At 46.2% G+C, this 25,212-nt stretch overlaps 1 protein-coding gene across 1 annotated transcript in view; it reads left to right on the top strand.

Moving 5' to 3' along the window:
- Positions 1–25,212, top strand: part of LOC115476953 — a gene marked incomplete at its 3' end in the record, with an annotated part of 82,342 nt that overhangs the window by 35,323 nt on the left and 21,807 nt on the right.

The following is a 25,212-nucleotide window of genomic DNA, read 5'->3' as shown; positions in this document are numbered from 1 at the left end:
GGCCGCCCTCAGGCCGCTCGGTCGTGTTTTTCCCTTTTTTCCTGTGCCTTTTCCTTTGGCACAATCGAGCCGTTTCATTTCGCGGACTCTATTTTTCCGTCCATGACATCGAGGACTCCCAGCGGCTTCAAGCGCTGTATTCGCTGCAACCAGACCATCTCGAGTACCAACCCCCACGCATGGTGCCTTCACTGTCTTGGGCCCGATCATCTTCCGGCTGCTTGTAAGCTGTGCAAGTTGATGAAAAAGAGGACCAAGGGAGCTCGAGAGGCTCAGCGTGAGCGGCTTTTCCCAGATTGGTCCGGTCCTTCGACATCGGCATCGACATCGGTACCAAGGTTGGCAGCGTCGACGTCGAGGGAAGCAGCACCGAGAGTCCAGGTAACGGCTGCTGAAAGACCACTTCGAGCTGGGAGCAGCGAGGCATCGAGCGGGTCTCCACCTGTCTCGAGGCCTACTGCTATGCAGGCCCCCTGGGACCGACCTTCGTCGGACCCGTCCCCGAGGAGGCGTGAGGATTCCACGTCCTCCTCCTCGGTTCCGAGGAGTGTCGATGACGGGCGTCGAGCTAAGGCAAAGAAGCACCGTCAATGATCTCCTCCTCACGGTACCGAGCTTCGGGGAGCCGAGGGAGTCAGCACCCGAGAAGCGTCGGTGCCGGGAGGACCGCTAACCCTCCATTCAGGAGGTGCCGATGCGTCGGTCGTCCGGCAGCCTGGTACCGGCTCTCGAGCCCCTTCAGATTCTGGCACCGACTCCTACACCGGCCCTGCAGCCTTTTCCGATGGCAGCTCTCAATGAGCGTCTCCGGGCCATTCTTCCAGAGCTTCTGGAAGGACTGCTCCGTCAGTCTGCTTCGGTACCTGAGGTGCTTGCGCCTCCCGTACCTACTGCTGAGATGGGATCTGGCCCATCTCCTGTGAGGAGGTCCCCGCCTTACCACCTGGGTTGACTCTCCCTCGACGTCGGTGGAGGAAGCTTCGCCGGAGTCCAGGCAGGAGTCGACTTCTTGACATCCCCCGTGAGGACGTCGGTCCTCGAAGTCGAGACAGGCTCAGGTTCGGGCTGCTCTTCGAGAGCTTTTGTCCGACACCGAAGAGGAGCACTCATGGGGAGAGGAGGAAGACCCCAGGTATTTTTCGGAAGAAGACTCCCAGGGGCTTCCTTCTGATCCTACTCCGCCTATTGAAGTTAGACAGTCTCCACCTGAGAGCCTTTCTTTTTCATCTTCTGTGTGGGAAATGTCTAAGGACAGTCCATTTCCCATGGAGACTGTGGATGAGCCCAGGGCTGAGATGTTCGAGGTCCTGGATTATCCTTCTCCGCCTGCAGAGGTTGCAACGGCCCCTCTGCACAATACACTCAGGGAAGTGATGTTGCGGAATTGGTCTTGCCCTCTCTCTAATTCAGTTGTCAACAAGAAGTCCGAGTTCCAGTACAGAGTCCATGGTGAGCCTGTGATGGTGAAGGCCCAACTGCCTCACGATTCTATGGTGGTGGACTCTGCTCTCAGGAGAGCCAAGAGTACTAGAGACTATGCCTCGGCGCCCCCCCGGGCAGAGAGTCTAGGACCTTGGATTCTTTTGGGAGGCGTACGTATCAGGCTGGAATGCTCGCCGCCAAGATCCAAACATACCAACTGTACACCAGCATTCACTTACGGTACTCGGTTAAGCAACTGTCCAGTTTAGTTGAAGCTCTTCCTCCAGAGCTTGCTGAACCTTTTCACTAGGTGGCCAGACAGCAGAAGGCGTGTCGCAAATTCCTGGCCAGGGGGGCTTACGACACTTTTGATGCCTCATCCCGAGTAGCTGCTCAGGGTATCGTGATGCGCAGACTCTCATGGCTGCGTGTCTCAGACCTGGATCAGAAGACCCAGCAGCGAATGGCGGATGTTCCTTGCCGGGGGGATAACCTTTTTGGAGAGAAGGTTGAGGATATGGTCGATACCCTCAAGAAGCATCATGATGCTATGGATTCTCTCTCCCACCGGACGCCTTCTGCTAGTACCTCCTCCTCTAGGAGGTTTTTTGGAGGGAGGAGGAGTGCTCCCTATTCCTATAATAGGCGTAGGTACACTCCTGCCTCTCGAAAGCCTGTTCAGGCTCGCTCCCAGCAGGCTCACTCTCGTCAGCGGCGTGCGCCACAACAGGCCCCTCCGGCTCCCCAGCAAAAACAAGGAACGGGGTTTTGACTGGCTCCGGAGCACCATAGCTGAGGTAAGAGTATCCATGCCGGACGGTCTGCCTGTTGGGGGGAGGTTGATATTTTTTCACCAAAGGTGGCCTCTTCTAACCTCCGACAGGTGGGTTCTTCAAATAGTCTGTTTAGGATACGCTCTCAATCTGGAATCAAAACCTCCAAATTGCCCACCGGGAGCTCAATCCTTCAGCTCCCAGCACAAGCAGGTATTTGCAGAGGAACTCTCCGCCCTTTTAAAGGCCAATGCGGTCGAACCCGTTCCACCAGGGGAAGAAGGGCTGGGATTCTATTCCAGGTACTTCCTTTTTCAAAAGAAAACAGAGGGGATGCGTACCATCCTAGCCCTAAGGGCCCTGAACAAATTTCTAGTCCGAGAAAAATTCAGGATGCTTTCCTTGGGCACCCTTCTTCCCATGATTCAGGAAAACGATTGGCTATGCTCTCTGGACTTAAAGGACGCCTATACTCACATCTCGGTTCTTCCAGCTCACAGGAAGTACCTTCGATTTCATCTGGGAACTCAGCACTTTCAGTACTGCGCGCTGCCCTTTAGTCTAGCATCTGCGCCCAGGGTCTTTACAAAGTGCTTGGCAATTGTCGCAGCATCGCTACACAGACTGGAAGCGCATGTGTTCCCTTATCTCGACGATTGGCTGGTAAAGAACATCACGGAGGCAGGAGTTCTACAATCCATGCAGATTACTATTCAACTGCTCACACTTCTGAGGTTTGTAATAAATTATCCCAAGTCCCACCTAGTTCCAGTTCAGAAATTGGAATTCATAGGAGCTCTGTTGAACACAAGGATGTCTCGAGCTTATCTCCCCCAGGCAAGGGCGGACAATCTTCTAACCTTAGTGTCCTCTGCTCGAACATCTCAACAGATTACAGCTCGGCAAATGTTGAGGCTTCTCGGCATAGGCGGTCGGTGGCCCAACTGTTTGGGGAGGCTAAAGGGGGCGGGGTTAGGGGTGGGGCCAGGGATGAAGCTTAAATCCATAATTGTCTGATAACACGCAGAAAAAATAAATAAAAATAAAAGTCACAATTAATACCTTTATTAAATTTAGATATTAGATATGTATCATATGTCAAAGAATAAAGTGGTTGCTCAAAGCATATTCTAACCACAATCGCTCAACTGCAAAACACTATGCACAACTTTGTCCAAAAACACACTCAGAACCTTACTGTACCATAAATATTACACTGGGCAGACCTAATACATCAATATACCACCCATACGGAAAATGCAGACCGTCAACAATATGAAACAAGGGATCATATCATCACAATTCTCATGTAGAGCCACAAAACACCCTAATTCATGTTTAATGTGGGATAAAATGCCATAAATAAGTAAATAAATATAAACTTTTAATGTTGAGCACCTGATTCTCAAAGTGGACATATGTATTCCAAACACTATAATGAAAATAAAATGATCTTTTCTACCTTTGTTGTCTGGTGACTTTTTCTGATCATGCTGGCCCAGTATCCGTTCTGCTGCTATCTGCCCTCAGTGCAGGTCAGGAAGTCATCCTCGTTAAATATCTCCCTGGCAACCCAGGACACCTCCAGCCAACCCCCCTGCTTTCCCAGCAGTAAGGTAAACAAACCATAAACCAATTTCTACAACTGCTAGAGGGCTTTCACTGCAGCTCCTGCTGTGAGGATGGAGGTAAATCAACAATTTAATCCCCTCAGAGCAGCTGGACTCTACAGCTGATCCATTCTGCTGCAGCAGGGGGGAGGCTTAGCCTTTCCAAGCCTCTTATACCGGACGCCTATGCTTCTCGGCCACATGGCCTCCACAGTTCATGTGACTCCCACGGCATGTCTACATATGAGATCAGCTCAATGGACCTTAGCTTCCCAGTGGTGTCAGGCTACAGGGGATCTAGAGGATGTCATCCATCTTTCCACCGATTTTTGCAATTCCCTACAATGGTGGACCATTCACTCCAATCTGACCTTGGGACGTCCATTCCAAATTCCTCAGCCACAAAAAGTGCTGACGACGGATGCATCCCTCCTGGGGTGGGGAGCTCATGTAGATGGGCTTCACACTCGAGCTTGGTTCTTCCAGGAAAAAGGTCTTCAGATCAAACTCCTGGAATTGCGAACGATCTGGAACACTCTAAAGGCTTTCAGGGACCGGCAGTCCAACCAAATTATCCTAATTCAGACAGACAATCAGGTTGCAATGTATTACACCAACAAGCAGGGGGGCACCGGATCTCGCACTCTGTGTCAGGAAGCCGTCCGGATGTGGCTTTAGGCGCATCAGCACGGCATGATTCTCCAAGCCACGTATCTGTCTGGCATAAACAACAGTCTGGCTGACAGATTGAGCAGGATAATGCAACCTCACGTGTGGTCGTAGAACATGGATGTTGTCCAAAAGATCTTCCAAGTGTGGGGCACCCCCTCGGTGGATCTTTTTGCCACTCAGACCAATCACAAGGTACCTCAATTCTATTCCAGGCTTCAGGCCCACGACAGACTAGCATCAGATGCCTTTCTCCTACATTGTGGGACAGGCCTTCTGTATGCGTATCCTCCCATACCTTTAGTAGGAAAGACCGCGGAACCATGATTCTGATAGCACCTTTCTGGCCCCGTCAGATATGATTCCCTCTTCTTCTGGACTTGTCCTCCGAAGAACCGTGGAGATTGGAGTATTTTCCAACTCTCATCACTCAGAACGAGGGGTTGCTTCTACATCCCAACCTCCAGTCTCTGGCTCTCACGGCCTGGATGTTGAGAACTTAGAGGTTGCCTCTTTAGGTCTGTCAGAGGGTGTCTCGCGAGTCTTGCTTGCTTCCAGGAAAGATTCCACGAAAAAGAGTTATTCTTTAAAATGGAGGAGGTTTGCCGTCTGGTGTGACAGTAAGGCCCTAGATCCTTTTTCTTGTCCTACACGAACCCTGCTTGAATACCTTCTACACTTATCAGAGTCTGGTCTTAAGACTAACTCAGTAAGGGTCCATCTTAGTGCAATCAGTGCTTATCATCAACGTGTAGAGGGTCAGCCTATCTCTGGACAGCCTTTAGTTGTTCGCTTTATGAGAGGTTTGCTTTTGTCAAAGCCCCCTGTCAAACCTCCACCAGTGTCATGGGACCTCAATATCGTTCTCACCCAGCTGATGAAAGCTCCTTTTGAGCCACTGAATTCCTGCCATCTGATGCATTTGACCTGGAAAGCCATTTTCTTGGTGGCTGTTACTTCAGCTCGTAGAGTCAGTGAGCTCCAAGCCCTGGTAGTCCATGCGCCTTATATTAATTTCATCATAACAGAGTAGTCCTCCGCACTCATCCTAAGTTCTTGCCGAAGGTGGTGTCGGAGTTCCATCTGAACCAGTCAATTGTCTTGCCAACATTTTTTCCCCGTCCACACACCCACCCTGGTGAGGACAAGTTGCACACCTTGGACTGGAAGAGAGCATTGGCCTTTTACGTGGAGCGGACAAAGCCATATCGACAGTCCGCCCAGTTGTTTGTTTCTTTTGATCCCAACAAGATTGGAGTTGCCATCGGAAAACGCACCATCTCCAATTAGCTGGCAGATTGCATTTCCTTCACTTATGCCCAAGCTGGGTTCACTTTGGAGGGCCATGTCACGGCTCACAATGTTCGGGCTATGGCTGTGTCAGTGGCTCACTTAAAGTCAGCCTCCATTGAAGAAATTTGCAAAGCTGCAACATGGTCATTGGTCCACACATTCACATTTCACTACTGCCTGCAGCAGGATACCCAACACGATAGTTGGTTTGGGCAGTCGGTGTTACAGAATCTGTTTGGGGTTTAGAATCCAACTCCACCCTCCTAGGCCCATTTCTGTTCTGTTCCAGGCTGCACTCTCACTTAGTTTTGTTTGTTTTCAGGTCAATCTCAGTTATGTCTTCGCCATTGCGGGACCCAATTGACCAACGTTCATTGTTTTTTAGTGAGCCTGAGTGCTAGGGATACCCCACATGTAAGAATATGCAGCCTGCTTGTCCTCGGAGAAAATGAAGATACATACCTGTAGCAGGTATTCTCCGAGTACAGCAGGCTCCATATTCTTACAACCCTCCCTCCTCCCCGTTGGAGTTGTCTGCTTTTATCTTGTTTGCTTTCTATATAACTAGTTCAGTCACGCTCGCGTTGCGGGCGGGAAGTGGCTCGCGCATGCATGGTGCGTTCGGGCCTCTCAAAACTTCTGTTTTTTTTCTGAAGAAAAGTTCCAGTCTCCTGGGCCATCGCGGACGACGACCCACACGTAAGAATGTGGAGCCTGCTGTCCTCAGAGAATACCTGCTACAGGTATGTATCTTCATTGTGCCACCACATGCAGCAGAACCAGCCTTTTTAGAAATATACACATGATAAAAATGAATGGCTTAAACCCAGCAGCTTCCACACAGAGGTGTCACACTTCAGTAATGTATTTATTCCAAGTGCATGTGTTGCACACGTACTCCCTGTCAGACCGCCCCACCCCTCTGTGCCTTAAAGTCATCTTCCTCCAGTTTATGCTCAGGCAGTGGCAGCGGCACTTATAGGCTGCCTGCAGCCTGCACCAGGACTTTCTCTCTGAACGGTCCCGTCCCTTCTGACACAATTTCCTGTTTTGTAATGGGCAGGACCATTCAGAGAGAAAGTCCTGGTGCAGGCTGCAGGCAGCCTATAAGTGCTGCTGATGCTGCCTGGGCGAAGACTGGAACAGAGCAGAGGTGATTTTAAGGTACTGGGGGGGGGGGGGTATAAGGGGCGCTATGGGGGTGCACTCCCTGTTAACAATTCCTGGCTATGCCATTGTTGCACATATATATGGAAGTGGTGCCCCATTTAACAAACCTACATGTGTAAGTGCACCCAAGTAAGTAGTAAGGTCACAATTTTAATTTGGTTTCAGTTTGGAGGTGGAAATGAACTACATGGGCTTAAGGAGAATGATTCCTGAAATCCGTGGTGTAAAGCCCTTGCTGAAATCAACACCTTATTTAAACCTACAGTATGGGCTGGATTCAGTAAATGGTGCCCAAATTTAAGCACTGGAAAGATCCATGCAAAACTAGTATTCTATAAAGTGCATTCCGTACCAAGCGCCCTTTACAGAACAGCTCTTAGTGCTGATTCTGGTGCCCAGCTTTGAGCACAAGGACTTAGACCTGCTGAAACCTGGTATAAATCCTGGTGCGTAAATTGGGCACGCAACCTCAGAATTCTAGAACACTGCGCCTAAACCTTTGGAATGCCCCTGACCCGCCCTTGCCCCTACCATGGCCACACTCCCTTTTGGGTTACAGCCGAGACACTTTGGGCACACAGTGTCATAGAATAGCGCATAATGATGGTAAAAAGTAAGCAGACTAAAATAGAAAGGTCAAAACCAAAGTTTATTAAAACCACATAGATTCACACTGCCTGACACAGGCCATGTTTTGCCCAAATCAGTGCTGCATCAGGGGCTCTAAAATTACAAAAAAAAAATTGCTATGCATAAAATATATCTTAAAGAATGTGGAATAAATGTATGCAGACATAAATCATAAAATAATATAGAGAAATAGCACAGTTATAGTTCAATGTACTCATACATCACAAGTAATCTATATAACTACAACCCAAAAGTGAAACTGCAAACGTAAAAGCCACTTTCCAGCACAGAGTGTTATTTAATTATTTGAAAGACAGATCAATAGTGTTCACTAAATTGTATGCAAACATAGAACCCACACTTATATAGTGGAACATCACAGATATCTACTATAATAAAACGCACCCTCAACGTTCTGAGGACACTGACGTCACTGCAGGCACTCACACACCGGTTCGTAAGTTCATGGTGGTGAAGCCACAACACTCACCATGTCTTCATGCCCCGCCCTTGCGTCACACGTGATGACGTCGAGGGCGGAACAAGAAAACAAGGCAAATGAACGCACGGGGAGCAGTATGTTTCCCTACTCCTCCCCTTCCAAGAAATCCCAGCCGACGACGACATGCCCATCACCCCGGCCCCTTTCGCCCCATCACCCCGCCCCTTTCAAGGTACCGCCCCGCCCCGGTAACACACTCTTCCCCTCATCACCTTCCCTCCCCCCTGTCACCTCCCCTCCCCTTACGCCACTATCCCTGGTGGTCTAGCGGTACCTGTTCGCTCGGGCAGGAACGAAGGAACCCCCGCTTTCCTGCCCGGAGTGCTGCTGCTAGCTGCCCGGCTGCATCGTGTCTGAGTCCGGCTCTCGGCGATTCAAAATGGCTGCCGAGAGTTGAAGCTGCCTCACGAGACTTCAACTCTCGGCGGCCATTTTGAAACGCCGAGAGCTGGAATCCCACACGATGCAGCAAGGTGTCACGTCTGTGGTCGTGACCACCCTCAGACTTACCCTATTTCTGGGAATCAGTGTCTGTGCTGGTTTCTGTCTACTTCTGAGTTGGCTCTGTTTCTGTCTCTGGGTGCTGGCCACTTCCAGCCTAGCACTGATTGCCTCAGTATACTGCACCTGTGTGGGTTTAACCTCTCTGTGCTTCAGGATACTGTTCTTGAGTTAGCTCTATCTCTGTCTCTGTGGGCTGGCTGCTCTAATGGCTTCACTACTCTACACTTGTGTGTATTGGGCCTCTCTGTACTTCAGTGGGCTGTTCCTGAGGTAGCTCTGTCTCAGGCTGGGTGGGCTGGCTGCTTCCAGCCTGACACTAATTACCTCATTAGACTACACCTGTGTGGGTTAGGTCTCTCTGGGCTTCTGTATGCTCCCTGCCTGTGGCCTGAAGGGGTGACCTCATCTGTCAGGGCCTTCTTAAGGAACTGGTGTGCTAGTCTTCATGGCCTTTGCATTGCCAATGCCTACGCAGTGCCTTAGGTCCCAAGGTTAGTGTGCTGTTTGCACAGTTAGCTTTCCTTGTCTTTTCTTGTGGGCTTCCAGCCCTTCTGCTTTGCTAGTTACTATCACCTGTGGGCCTTGCCTTCTGGCTCAGGGTATTATTGCTCTGTGGGCTTTCATCCTTTCTGTGTTTATTGCTCTGTGGGCTTCCAGCTCTTCTGTGTCTATTGCTCTGTGGGCTTCCAGCTCTTCTGTGCCCATTGCTCTGAGGGCCTCCAGTCTATCTGCGTATATCCCTTTATCTGTGGGCTTCCAGGCCTTCTGGTGTATTACTGCGGCCTGGGGGTTTCCAGCCTTTCTGTGGGCTTCTAGCCTTTCTGGGTGTTTCTCTCTGACCTGTAGGCTTTCAGCCTTTCTGTGTATATTTTTCTCTGTGGGCTTCTTGCCTTTCTGTTATCCCTGTGCAGTGGCTCTGCTCCCTGTCTGAGGTTGGTTAGCGGCTGCTGCTGCAGCCATTTCTCTCCTTTCTGTCTGTTAGCTACTGTAGCTCCAGTCTAACCCTTCCTCTGGCAAGCGTATCTGTCATTCCCATTCCCTTGAGCTTAACTTGTATGTAGCTCCTGTGTCCTCTTTCCTGCCAAGCTAAGCTTCCATGGACACCTTGCCTGCCTAGTGTTTGGGTGAACCCGGATCCAGTCAAGCTGTGCCAGTTTCCCGAATCCTGTGGGAGAAGCCTGTATTGAGTATCCTGTATCCTGCTTCTCTAGCCTGAACCCTGCTGTAGGACGTTGTTCCTGGATTCCTTGTTGCTTTCCTCTTCAGCTCCAGCCCAGCCACTCCAGTCCTGTCTACTTCAGCCCGGCTTAGGGTTGCCTGTCTCCTGTTGGGTGTTTTTGCCTGCTGCTGCCACCTCCGTGACAGCGGCCCAAGAGCTCACATTTCCCCGAGAGACCTGACACAAGGCAGCTTGCAGCACCGCTACGGGCAGGAAAGAGGGGGCTCTTTCTTTCCTGCCCCGACCGAACAGGTACCTCTAGACCACCAGGGAGACTAGCGTAAGGGGAGGGGAAGGGACTCCCGTGCCCGCTAGCGCCCGTTTCATCAGAGGCAGAAAAGGGCCTTTTTTACTAGTAGCTTAATAAACTAAAAAAAAAAGCATACACAGGTGACCATATGACTAACCCAATAGTGAAACAGCATGCTAGAGAACCACTATCCAGCACCGAGTGTACTTTTAATTAATATTGAAAGAATAGATCTATACCTTACACTAGATTCAAACATGCTTCATTAAAACCAGAAATCAATATAGAGACAGATCTCTGAAAGCATAAGTATTTCTCAGAATTGGGACACATAGAGGGGCATAATCGAATGCGAACGCCTATCTCCATGGGCGTCTATGTCCGAAAACGGGTACGTGAAGAGGCGGGACAGACCGTATTATCGAAAAAATGGACGTTTTTCAGCTGGGCGTTTGGTTTTTTTAGCGATAATGGAAACTAAAAACGCCCAGCTCAAAAACGTCCTAATCCAAGCCATTTGGTCGTGGGAGGGGCCACGATTCGTAGTACACTCGCCCCCCTGACATGCCAGGACACCAACTGGGCACCCTAGAGGTCCGTGCGGTGGACTTCTGACAACGCTCCCACATGCATAGCTCCCTTACCACGGGTGCTGAGCACCCAACCCCCCTTCCCCAAAACACACTACCCACAAATGTACAACACTACCATAGCTCTTAGGGGTGAAGGGGGCACCTACATGTGGGTACAGTGGGTTTTGCAGACCTCCCATTTACCAGCACAAGTGTTACAGGTAGAGGGGATGGGCCTGAGTCCACCTGGCTGAAGTGCACTGCGGTACCCACTAAAAGTGCTCCAGGGACCTGCATACACGCAGGCCTCTAGGACTTGTTGCTGCTATATAACATTGGTACACCAGTTGACACCTGAAGACTAATCTCTCCAAAAATGTCCTTTATTGGAATAAGCACGCTTACTCACAGTTAACTGCAGATCAGAGGTTGTGCCCCACTGGCAATGAGTCTCCCTGGTACTGAGATTAGCAGTAGGTCAGAGCTGGCAGAATGGTGTACAATGCCCTCTTTCAGCCACATTCAAGGTAAGAACTAAGTTCTGTAACGTGGCTAACACGTGAAAGGGATCTAAAGCTGGCTTACAAAAATGGCCACTACCTCATGGACTACCGGAAACAAAACAGGGCACACTCTGACCCAGTAAGCAGGGGGAAAAGCACCATGGGAGTAGAGCCTACCAACTACCAACATCGTGAGCATTTGCCACAAGCTAGTGGAATCACGGAGCCCAATACCCTACACCCACCACAATGCATTGCTGATGTGACTCTGCAGTGCGCATAACAGAAAAGGTGTCACACTCACCCGAGAGCCACATCAGAACCAGGGAAAGGCATAGAGGCTGGAAATAAAGTTTTTAAAGTGGGGGGTTTTTGGTGGGAGGGGGTTAGTGACCACTGGGGGAGTCCGGGGAGGTCATCCCCGATTACCTCCAGTGGTCATCTGGGCAGTTGGGGCACTTTTTTGGGACTTGTTCGTGAAAAAAAAGGGTCCACAAAAAGTGACCCAAAATCGCGGTAAAAATGCCTTTTTTTTCGATTATCAGCTAAAGACGCCCATCTCTCTTCTGCCGATAACCACGCCCCAGTTCCGCCTTCACCACGCCTCCGACATGCCCCCGTCAACTTTACCCGTTTCCGCGACGGATTGCAGTTGGAAACGCCCAAAATCAGCTTTCGATTATACCGATTTGGGCGCCCACGGGAGAAAGACGCCCATCTCACGATTTGGGTCGCAATATAGGCGATTTTCTCTTTCGATTATAAGCAGGATAGAGAGGCATAAATTGAAAGGGACGTCCAAGTTTTGTTGAGGACGTCCTCGCAAAACGTCCCGAAGGAGAGGAGGGGAAACCCGCATTATCGAAACAAGATCGATGTCCATCTTTTGTTTCGATAATACGGTCGGGGACGTCCAAATCTTGAAATTTTGGTCGTCCTTAGAGATGGTTGTCACTAGACTTGGTCGTTTATGATTTTCGGCTATAATGGAAACCAAGGACGTCCATCTCAGAAACAACCAAATGCAAGCCCTTTGGTCATTGGAGGAGCCATCATTTCTAGTGCACTGGTCCCCCTGACATGCCAGGACACCAACTGGGCACCCTAGGAGGCACTGCAGTTGGCTTCAGAAATTGCTCCCAGGAACATAGCTCCCTTACCTTGTCTTCTGAGCCCCCCGAAACCTCCCCTAAAACCCATTACCCACAACTGTACACCACTACCATAGCCCTTACAGGTGAAGGGGGGCACCTAGATGTGAGTACAGTGGGTTTCTGGTGGGTTTTGGAGGGCTCGCTGTTTCTTCCACAAACGTAACAGATATGGGGGGGATGGGCCTGGGTCCGCCTGTCTGAAGTGCACTGCACCCACTAAAACTGCTCCAGGGACCTGCATACTGCTTTTATGGACCTGAGTATGACATCTGAGGCTGGCAAAAAATATTTTGAAAGATATTTTTTGAGGGTGGGAGGGGGTTAGTGACCACTGGGGAAGTAACGGGAGGTCATCCCCGATTCTCTCCGGTGGTCATCTGGTCATTTTGGGCACCTTTTTGTGCCTTGGTCGTAAGAAAAACACGACCAGGTAAAGTCGACCAAGTGCTCGTCAGGGACGCCCTTTTTTTTCCATTATGGATCGAGGACATCCATATGTTAGGCACACCCAAGTCCCGCCTTCACTACGCTTCCAATACGCCCCCTTGAACTTTGGCCGTCCCTGCGATGGAAAGCAGTTGGGGACGTCCAAAATTGGCTTTCGATTATACTGATTTGGACCAGAGGCGTAGCCAGGTTTTGATCTCAGGGGGAGCAGACTTTTATTAAATTGGCGCTGGTTGGTGTCAGCTAGACAGCAGCGTCTGTGTTGTTGCTCAAGGACTGTGGCGGGCACTGATTAATGCAGGCTGTCTCTGTTGCATCCTGCCTACAAGGAAACAGTAAGTTACATCAGGAGGCAGGACACAGAAGAGGTCCCTGGACTGGCCAGAGCAGGCAACCTGTCTTCTTAACTACAAAGTAAAAATATTCAAATCGTGACCATCACCTCAGAAATAGCACACACATTCCTTCCACTGCTAGACACCTTGTTTATGTTTAAACTGTTTTATTGACGATTATCACAGTACAAATTAACTTGGAATATTCATACAGCATTGATTGATATACAAAACTACATTCCAACAACATATTCAACATCGCCATACACTTTTCCCCCTTTTTTACTCCCCCCTCCCCTCTTAACAAGTTTCCTTGGCAAATGCTAACATTAGATGTTAAATGACTTTTTATTCCTAATATCACATACTTTAATTAACTCGTTAGGTGAAATAGTACTTATCATAAAACACCCGAAAACTATACATCAAAGTGCTGAATCACTGCCAAGCTTTAGCAATATACATCTCACTCAACCCCTCCAACCCCCCACCCAATACCTCCCCCCCTTGCAAGCAGAATATCGCTCTAGACTAAGTCTACCACTCCAGGCTTCCCACACTCCCCCATTGTTCCTCTATTTATCAGGCATTAACAAGCAGACTGCGTCCCCTCGGGCTTAGAATTTGCAGGTATGGCGTCCAAATCTGAAGAAAACGTACTCTGCGTTTAGGCGATTGTTTTGAATCCCTAGCCTCCCAAGAGGCCAGGAGATGCACCTGATTGTGCCAGTGCCAGTATGCTGGCCCCTCCGATGAGACCCAGTATTGCATGATGCATTTCCGAGCTACCAAACTCAGCTTCCTGCATAACATTATAGCGGGGGCGCCTAGTGGAGCAAACGCTCTTGGTTGATCCAACAGAAACTGCCTCTCCGTTCCTTGAATTCTATTCCCCAATCGAATCAAAAACCCTCTTACCCTCTGCCAGAACATACGCACCTTGGGGCATTGCCATAGTGCATGATATAATGAGCTGGGACCCCCTCCGCATTTAGAGCACCCCGAGTTGTCCGGCCCCAACATATGAGCCAGTTGTGCTTTAGACATATACCCCCGAAGGACCACTCTATAGCCACATTCCCTCAGCCTCTCGTCTGTTACCAACGCCCGAATGCCCTTCAAGGTAGCTGACACATCCCATGTTGCTAATGAGGTCCCAAGATCTTGTTCCCATTTCCGCTTAAGATCAACATATTGCCTCTGGGACCTGCGCCTAGCCAGTGCCCCATACAATGCTGATACCGATTGCTTCTCTGTCTGCAACTCCTCAAAGAAGACCCGTAGAAGTTCCCCCATCCGCCCCTTCAGGGGTGCTTGGTTCAGGGATTTCATATAATGTCGGACCTGCGCGTAGGCAAACCTATTGCCCCAAGCTGATCCCACTCTATCCTGAAGAGCGTCAAATGTCATCATTTCCCCGTTTTCCAATAGCAGGTGTTCCAATCTTGTGATGCCCAGCCCTTGCCATCTGCCAAATGTCGGGTTATCTATCCCTGCCTCAAAAATAGGATTGCCTACAATTGGGATTTGATCTCTAACGTGCGGTTGACCCCCCATCTGCCGCATCCACCACTGCCACGCCTCCCGAAGAGGCTGTAGTATTATGCTTTTTTTAAATTTAGAAGGGAGCCGACCACGAGGTAAATGAAGCAGTGCTAATATATCATATGGAGCAAAAAAGGCTCCCTCCAAGCCTATAGGTGTATAATATTGCGTGGTATTCACCACATCTCCTAGGTGACGCAACAAACACGCCTGATTATATAAGAACATATCCGGGATACCCATTCCCCCCTGTCTCCAGCTCCCTATTAACATGTTTTGGCTAACTTTAGGTTTCTTGCCTGTCCAGCAAAACCGACTAAAAAGACGCATCATCCGTTTCAAATCAATCCGTGACAGGCGCATGGGTAAGGTTTGTAGGACGTACAACCAACGCGGAAACAGCACCATTTGGACTAAATGTATCCGTCCCATTAATGACAATGGAAGACTTATCCAAGAATCTAATTTAGCCTTGGTATGTTCCAGTAGGATTTTAACATTCAACTGATATAAGTCTGAAGTATTCATTGTGAGTCAGATTCCTAAATATTTAAAAGACTCTCTAGCCCATCTCAATGGAAACTCAGGCTCCCAGTCCCTCTGATTCACCTCTGGCGAAGCCAAAGCTTCTGACTTGTCTAAATTGATTCGGAAGCCTGAGTAGTCTCCATATTCCCGAAAGGTTTCCAATAACGTGGCTAAGGATTCCCTTGGGTTAGTGAGATGTACCAAAATGTCATCCGCAAATGCTGCGATCTTAAACGTGTGGGTCCCTAAGCCAACTCCCCGGATCAAAGGGTTTGCCATGATATCTCTGATAAGGGGATCTAAAACTAAGACAAAGAGAAGAGGGGACAAGGGGCACCCCTGCCTCGTGCCCCTCCTGATACAAAAACTTTCCGACTCCATCCCGTTTACTCTCAATGTGGCACTTGGGTTGGCATATAAAGCATGAATTGCCTCAACAAATCTCCCTGAAAATCCATAATGTTCCAACGTATCAAAAAGAAACTTCCAGTGAACCTTATCAAAGGCCTTTTCCGCATCAAAGCTGACCAACAACGATGCTGCCTTCGTCTGCGAGCTGTGCTCTAGTGATGTCAATATTGCTCTCAAGTTTTTACTCACTGCTCTTCCTCCCACAAAACCCACCTGACTTTCATGAATCAACCGTGGGAGCAACCTCGCCAGTCTATTAGCCAAGATTTTTGCCAACAACTTGGTATCATAATTTAATAGGGAGATAGGCCGGTACGATGTCGGCTCTAGAGGGTCCCTCCCCGGCTTTAGCAAGACTATTATTTGAGCCCTATTCAAGTCAGGGGGTATCCTCTGTCTCTCTATTAGTTGGTTCAAAAACCTAGTAATGGCGGGTATAACTTCTCCTTCCATCAATTTATAAAATTCTCCTCTTAAACCGTCCGGTCCCGGAGCTTTCAATCGTGGGCTACGGGCTATGACCATACTAACTTCGTCCTCAGTGATTAATTGATTAAGGCTGTCCACCTCTTGTGTTGTGAGCTTTGGTAAGGCTAAATTTTCTAAGTACATCTGATTTAGTAGGCCGTCTTCCTCTGGGGGAGCATACAGCCCTTGATAGAAGGTCCGAAAGGTTTCACAGATTGCCTTGTCTGATGTGTGGAGCCCTCCCCCCCTTTGCCTCAGTGCCAAAATGTTCTTAGTCCCTCCCCGGGGGGTAATTAGTTTTGACATCAACTTGCCTGTTTTGTTACCATGTTTATAAAGCATATATCGATAGTAGAGCTGTGACTTGTGTGCCCTCTCTTGCAACAGTTCATTCAAGGCGGTTTGAAGCTCTAACACTTGTTGTTTATCACCTATCGCGTGTGTCTCCCCATACCTTTTCCGTGTCTTACAAAGTTGGCTACTTAAACGCAAGATCTTTCTATCTCGTGCCTTCCTCACAAAATATGTATGACTTATAACTTCGCCTCTAAGAACCGCCTTAGCCGCTTCCCAAAACAAGACTGGATCATCTACATGATCTTGGTTATGAGTGCTATATTCCGCCCAGCTAGCTTGTAAACGGCCTTTAAGCACTGGGTCTGAGCTAAACTCCAGGGGGAATTGCCATTTATGTCTCTGTTGGGTCGTACCACTTGGTATCCATTCTATCTTAACCCAGGCGTGGTCCGACACCATGTACGGTCCTATTTCCGCTATTGTCACTTCCCCAAACATCTGACGCGATGTCAGAATATAGTCAATTCGTGATTGAGTTGAGTGGGCCCGTGAAAGATGCGTATAGTCTTTCTCGCCTGGGTGTAGCACCCGCCACACATCAACCAGGCCCAATATCTGGCTCAATTGCAAGAGGCCTCTATTATTATAACCTGAAGAAGCCGTCTCCGGAGCTGATCTGTCCAGAGAGGGGTCCCAAGCTGCATTAAAATCACCCCCCATCACCATAGCTGTGTGCGGTTGCCTGAGCAGAAAATTAATCAAGGTTTGATAGAACTTCCGATCATATCTATTCGGAGCATAAACATTACAGATTAGCAGTTTCCGTCGCCCAACTACCACTTCCAAGATAACATAGCGGCCTTCAGTATCGATCAGAAGTGGGTTGATTGCAGAGGCTATGCCTTTTCTGATTAGTATCGCTACTCCTCCCTTTTTGCCTTGTGCATTTGCTGCTATACAATCCCCAACCCACCAGGTGCTGAGTTTGGCATGCTCAATCTGGTTCAGGTGCGTCTCCTGTAAAAGTGCTATGTCTGCTTTCTGCCTATTTAATTGTTGTAAAATCTTAGAGCGTTTTATTGGCGAATTTACTCCGCCTACATTCCACGTTATTATTCTTACTATTCTAGGACTTGAAAGTGTGTAGCTATATCCATAGATGTCCTTTTTTGTAATCGAGGGGGACATCCCAGCCTCTGCCCCCCCTAACTTGCACCTCCATTTTATCAACATCACTGCTGTGTTCTGCCCCCGCTTCCATCAGAGCCTGTCTCCCGTTGCCAAATCGCCTTTCATTGAAAGCTCGTGGAGACAAAGCCCCCCAGAAGCCTTCATTGCTTTCCTTTACATAGTTCCCATTTAATATTTGTACACTGCTTGCAACCCTCCTCCCTCCCCCCACCCCCTCCCCCCGTCCCTCCCCCACCCCCCACATCCTGTATCCCTTATTCTCTGGTCCACCAGTTGGGACCACGACTTCCTTACGTCTCTCCCTCCCCCCTCCGCATTAAACAGTGTTACAGTAAACATAACTTTCAATGTCAAACTGATCAGACACTTACAGGTCTCACCCCTCTTACCAGGGGTTCAAACCATTTCACCCATTGGCCATGTCTTCCAGAAAGTGTCTTATTCAACAGCAGAGAAACTCAAAAGAAAAGTCTAATTCACAAACCATAAAACGTTAACCTTCCAACTGCAGCCGTCTTGGCAGGCCTTTCTGCTGCTACAGGTAGTTCATCTTTGTAATTGGCTGGGATTTTGCTGTATTGTCATAGACTGACCAGACAGGTCTCCTCTGACCCCTCATTATAACATTACTCAATACTCTCAGAGTGTTCGCTTCCTCTATGTTGTTCAACTTGCATCCGAAGGTGCTGTTCCCAACTGCTGTAGAAATTCTTTAGCCGCCCCTGCCGTCTCATGTGTCTTAGTGATGCCATTATGCGTAACCCGCAGCTTGGCAGGGTATTGTAGTGCAAATCTTATTTTCTTTTGAAAAAGCGTTGAACAAACCTCCGAAAACTGGCGCCTTCGGGCTGCTACCCCTGCTGAATAATCTTGGAAGCATCGCACTGAGATTCCCTCGTACACCAATGCTTTTCCGGTTCTAAGCAGCTGCATCACCTCTTGTTTCTGCGCATAGTTCAAAAATCTTAGGATTACCACTCTTGGTTTATTGTTACCAGTCATTTTCATCCCTATGCGATGAGCCCGTTCTATCTGTAATGGCCCCGAGGCTTCTGGGAATTGTAGTTCGCTAGTAAACCAGCGTGTCAAAAAAACCTCCAAGCCCCGTTCAGGTACCGTTTCTGGCAGGCCCACCACTCGGATATTATTTCTCCTGGACCTGTTTTCCAGGTCCTCAATCTTTTCCTCCATCGCCTGCAGCTTTTTTTGAGTTATATCCTGCACTGTCTCCACTTCCGTTACTCTGTCTTCAATTTCATTCACCCGTGCTTGAAACCCTACACAGTCTCGAGAGAGATCAGTGAGCTGTTCTTTTACCTTTTCCAGGTTAGTATTTATGGGGGAGAGCCGGCGGTCCAACATATCCTCTAGCACTGAGGACATTTCCGAAGTAATTTCGGCGATCCAGGCCGATGACACTGTCGGGCCCGGCGGGCTAGCGGGCGGCGCCATCTTGTCCTCTGCTCCTCTACCACGGAGCTTGTCTTTATGCAGGTTTTTAGCTGCCATCTCGCCGCTAGCAGATTTAAAGTGTTCTTTGTCGGCCACTCCAACGTTTCAGGCTGCAGCGAAAATCAATTTTAACTCGCGGTTGTGGGCTTAATCGTGCGGAGGGGGGATTGGAGCCGGAGAGATCTTTTTCTTCAACCCCTCGCGGTCATGACGTCACCGGAAGTCCTAGACACCTTGTTTAAATCAGATGGGCTTTTGTTTGTGTGGTGACTCTACAGGATGTGGAGACCACTAGTCTTCAGGATTTTTATTTTGGTTGACAAGGACCACCAAAGGCAGCCCTTGCCCCAGAGTGGCTGAGCCCACTTTCAAATAGGGCTAGACACTTTTGCCATTCAGGTTTTCAGGCTATCCACAATGAATCTGCATGAAAAAGATTTGCATGTAATGGAGGCAGTATATGCAAATCAATTTCATGCATATTTAATGTGGATATCCTGAAAACCTGACTGGCAAAGGGGTACTCCAGGACCAACTTGGGAAATGCTGCCCTAGAACACAAAACTTACCACCCCATAACAGCCCTAACCCACCTATGAAAAGACAATGCAATATATATTACACTGGGTTTTCGAGCACCAATATACCTACTATTGGGAAACTGGAACAAGCTGCACTGTTACACATTCCTACACAGACACTACATGCTAGCAGAATTCTTCACCTCAGTTGCACATACAGAACATGAGTAGCCATACTGGGTCAGACCAAAGGCCCATCTAGCCCAGTATCTAGCTTCCAACAGTGGCCAACCCAGGTCACAAGCACAAGCAGAAACCCAAACTGTGACAACATTCTATACTACCAATCTAATACAGAATAGGGAGCCACAAAAACCCCCCCAACAAGAACAAAAATTGAAATAGAGACCCCCTCCTCTCTGCCCAAGAAAACCAGACTCTATAAACAGTGGAATACTGGTAAAAAGAAACAGAAAAGCATTTTCTCCTGTACTTTGCAAAATAAACATAGAAAAATATACATTTTACAAAGTAGGTACATCTCAGTCCTTACAAAGTATTAAATAAAAATAATGTTTTTTCTACCTTTGTTGTTTGGGAATTTGGCTGGTTCCAGTCTTTTTTTCCATGTTTCATGAGTCAGCCTTACAAATTCTTTTCCAGGCTGGCCTTTCCATTTCTTCTCTCTCCTCTTGTCTTCTTCCTTTCCTTCTCTACATCTTTTGGCACTGATCTGTGTTACCATCTTTCCCCTTTTCCAAAATTACCTCTTTGTCCCCCATCTCATCCCTTTTTCACGTCCCTATCTCCTCCTCCCCTTTCCAATAGTGCCCTCTCTGTGTCCCTATCTCCTCCCCCCTTTCCAGTATTGCCCCTTTATGTCCATATCCAATCTTAGTTTTCCCTTCCCGGTGAAGCCGTCATCGCCATACTCTCAAAACAAAGCAAGCAAACCTAAGAGCTGCTGCATCCGAGTTGTCACTCTTTATTGTTGGTAGCATTTGTATTTAATCTCACTTATATTTTCAAACATGCCAATTTGTGCAGTATACGGATGTACACAGAAAAAATATAATAACGGAACGGAATATAGGTAGAGTAGTAATTTGTTGTAAATCGTAATCAGTGTGTCATTTGGAGGGGCTAGTTATAGAGGCACTCTAGCACGTGTTATATTCGTGCAGAGATTTTTTTTCTCCTGGTAAAGGCCACTAAAACAGAATATGTAAGCCACACTGAGCCTGCAAATAGGTGGGAAAATGTGGGATACAAACACTGGCGATTCAGTCAGCCTTCTGCCAGCGTCGGGGCTTCTCCTGAAGAGAAAGCCCCGACGCTGGCAGTAGGCTGACTGTGAAATCGCTGGTGCCAAGGGAGAACTCTTCAGGGCAGTAAAAATGAGGACGGGAGACAGCAGGCAGCAGAAGAAACAAGAAGAAAGATGCAAGACTAGGCAGGCAAAGTTACTGGCACTTGGCACATAGGCGCCATTTTTTCAAAAATCTGTTTGGGGGAGCGGTCTGCGCCCCACCTAGCTACGCTTCTGATTTGGACGACCCTGGGAGAAGGACGTCCATCTTCCGATTTGTATCGAAAGATGGGCGTCCTTCTCTTTCGAAAATGAGCCCGATACCTAAAAAGTGACACCAAATTATACCATAGCGGTTTGACTGAAAAACATGAATTTTTAAAATGCAATTATATACTAAATTTAACAAAAAGTAGCCTAATAACATTAAAACAAATGCTTCTCAGAAAAGACACGCACCAAACTTAGCCTGAAGACTACAGCATCAGTATATAAGATTCAGCTTCTACACAAACAGCATTACATGACAATATGTCAGTAATAGTATGCAGTGCAGTCCAGTGATGTCTTTATGCATTCCATTCCATTTATAGTATGCAATGGGTTTCAATGATATCAGAAAATCTATGCAATGCGTATTAATGACAACCTTATGCATTCATTCTAAGTATGTGAGACAGAAAAATAACATCGGTTCACCCAAAGTATAGATAATCATAACCCTAAATAATGTAAAATTTGAAATGTCAATTTAAATTAAAATATATTAATAACTACACAGCACTTCAAAAGAAATCCAGGGCTTTGCATAAATGCTGTCCTTCTTGTATTACATACCATTCGGGGTTGTCAATAGTTATAATAATGCACTATATATCAACTCTAAGCCAACACCCTAAAGCATCTAGAGCAAAAATTATTATGATACCCGTCCACATAAAATACTTGTACTAGCATATGAATGCTCATCAATATCATGCCCATATCATCCAAAAACAATATATAGTGATTTAAAATAGAAACATTATATAAATTAATGATGATATACAGTGCTAGACAATAGCATCCTTATATACTCCATACCATAATATGCATTGCAGATCAATGATGTCAGTGCAAATATTAGTTATTGCATGCAATTTCACACAAATAAACAATCTGCAACGAGTGTGTAGTTATAACAAAGAAACTATCAAACACATCACTCCAATATAGTGTCACACTGGGGATTCAGATCTGAAGGATAGAGTATATTAAATTTTAAAAAATAGCCTCAGTGTAACAGGGAGCCTGACTTTTATGCTCCACAGTAAATATTACCATCACAGGCTTCCACCACCTTCCGAGAAAAAAAACACAGAGAAAAACTCCCAGAATATTTCAAAAATTGTAAAGAAGTGGGAGAAAAGTCTGTGTTTAAAAAACAGAAGGGAGGGTAACACAATACAGATCCAAATACCCACAACACTAAATCTCACTATGAATATAAATCACCCAAGTAGACACTAATTAGCAATCCCTCACTAGACTAAAATCCTCATTCAAACAGAGAAGCCTTCCTGCAAGTAAAGAAAACTCAAAATAGAGCAAAAACTCTTATAACATTACTAGAATTGCTTAAACTTCCATCCTTACTAATGAATGGATTCTCATTCTGACAAAAAGTAAACTTTACTTAGCTCAGAACATCCAAATTGTCCTGACAGAAGTGCAGCCTCATAGGATTTTCACAGTCTGTGGGGTTTCTCCAAAATTAAAGTGTCCAATTTATATTATCCTTCTGGCAAAAATGTCCAATTTCCTTGTTTCTCGACAGTAGGAAATCCTTCTGTTTCGCTATCTTCATCAGGACAAATACATAGCAGTGCATAAAAACTGCTTTACAAATTATCCATAGGACTGTGAAAATCCTATGAGGCTGCACTTCTGTCAGGACAATTTGGATGTTCTGAGCTAAGTAAAGTTTACTTTTTGTCAGAATGAGAATCCATTCATTAGTAAGGATGGAAGTTTAAGCAATTCTAGTAATGTTATAAGAGTTTTTGCTCTATTTTGAGTTTTCTTTACTTGCAGGAAGGCTTCTCTGTTTGAATGAGGATTTTAGTCTAGTGAGGGATTGCTAATTAGTGTCTACATGGCTGATTTATATTCATAGTGAGATTTAGTGTTGTGGGTATTTGGATCTGTATTGTGTTACCCTCCCTTCTGTTTTTTTAAACACAGACTTTTTTTTGTTACATTTGTACCCCGTGCTTTCCCACTCATGGCAGGCTCTATGCGGTGGGCAATGGAGGGTTAAGTGACTTGCCCAGAGTCACAAGGAGCAGCCTGTGCTGGGAATTGAACTCAGTTCCTCAGTTCCCCAGGACCAAAGTCCACCACCCTAACCACTAGGCCACTCCTCCGCTCCCACTTCTTTACAATTTTTGAAATATTCTGGGAGTTTTTCTCTCTGTTTTTTTCTCGGAAGGTGATGGAAGCCTGTGATGGTAATATTTACAGTGGAGCATAAAAGTCAGGCTCCCTGTTACACTGAGGCTATTTTTTAAAATTTAATATATTTTATCCTTCAGATCTGAATCCCCAGTGTGACACTATATTGGAGTGATGTGTTTGATAGTTTCTATGCAATTTCACACAAAATCTTTTAAATGGCAACACAATGCTTCACAATAGTATTAAATAAAAATGTTATAATAACCAGCAACATCAAAATGAAATGGAGTTATTTAGATTATAAAATCTAACACAAATCAACCTTCAATGATGATCAAGTGTTTTGCAAAAAACTGACTGCCAGCTCTAAACCATCACCTTGGTTAGGGTGGTGGACTTTGGTCCTGAGGAACTGAGTTCGATTCCCGGCACAGGCAGCTCCTTGTGACTCTGGGCAAGTCACTTAACCCTCCATTGCCTGCCACATCGAGCCTGCCATGAGTGGGAAAGTGCGGGGTACAAATGTAACTAAAATAAAATAAAAATAAAATATGAGATCAACAGCCTGGTTGAAACATCTACACATTCACATCGAACTAAAATCATCCATATTAGTTAATGACATCAGAATTACAAAAACAAAATGTTACTGATGTCCTTACCATCATTATAAATCAACACTATTATGTACCTTAAAAACAATCAACATTACTAAGACTTTTCTTTTGAGAAGAAAAAAACCAGAACAAATATCATTTTTAATAGAAATAATAATAATAATATTTAAATAGTGTCCCATAAAAATTACATGTTTTATAAAAACACAGATAAATCTGTTTCCATATTAAGTCCCCCCAGTAGAGTGCCTAAATCAAAAATAAACCTCTGTTTCATTCTCAGCAGTTGTATATCTACTGGGCCACCTGTCCAAGATATTTTGAACACAGCAAGAACACAAAATTTATAATCATCAAATTTATGACCTTTTGTAAGGTTGTCATTGATACATATTGCATAGATTTTCTGATATCACTGAAACCCATCGCATACTATTAATGGATAGAATGCATAAAGACGTCACTGGACCATACTGCATACTATTAGTAACGCCATTAATCCATGCAATAAGATATTTATATATATATATATATTTTTTTTTTTTTTAAAGGTCTAATCACTGTTTTTGGTTAGTGAATCATATTTGATGGTATATATAGCTATATATATATATAATTTTTTAAAGAAGTAGTTAGGTTTTCCTGCTCTTTTGTGGACATTTTTCAAATTAACCACTGACATCAGACTTTAAGTATGAGTGTCATCCATATTGTCATGTAATGCTGTTTGTGTAGAAGCTGAATCTTATATGATCATGCTGTAGTCTTCGGGCTAAGTTTGGTGAGTATCTTTTCTGAGAAGCATTTGTTTTAATGTTATTAGACTACTTTTTTGTTAAATTTGGTATATAATTGCGTTTTTAAAAATGTATGTTTTACAGTCAAACCGTTATGGTATAATTTGGTGTCACTTTTTAGGTATGTGTCCCAATTCTGAGAAATACATATTCTTTCAGAGATCCGTCTCTATATTGATTTCTGGTTTTAATAAAGCATGTTTGACTCTAGTGAAAGGTATAGATCCGTTCTTTCAATATTAATTAAAAGTACACTCGGTGCTGGATAGTGGTTCTCTAGCATGCTGTTTCACTATTGGGTTAGAGTCATATGGGTCACCTTTGTGGGGTTTTTTTTTTTTTGTTTTTAGCTTATTAAGCTATAGCTATGCTGTTCCACCATATCAGTGTGGGTTCTATGTTTGTATACAATTTAGTGAACGGTATTGATCTGTCTTAAAAGCACTGATTAAAGAACACTCTGTGCTGGAAAGTGGATTTTTAGTTTGCAGTTTCAGTATTAGGTCAAAGTTATATGGATCACTTGTGATGTGTGAGTATATTGAGCTATAACTGTGTGTGTTCCTCTATATTATTTTATGATTTAT

This window comes from Microcaecilia unicolor, chromosome 1 (assembly GCF_901765095.1).
Source record: "Microcaecilia unicolor chromosome 1, aMicUni1.1, whole genome shotgun sequence".
NCBI classification, from domain to species: Eukaryota; Metazoa; Chordata; class Amphibia; order Gymnophiona; family Siphonopidae; genus Microcaecilia; species Microcaecilia unicolor.
The sequence above is the reverse complement of the archived record's forward strand: the minus strand, read 5'-3'. Positions and strand labels throughout refer to the sequence as shown.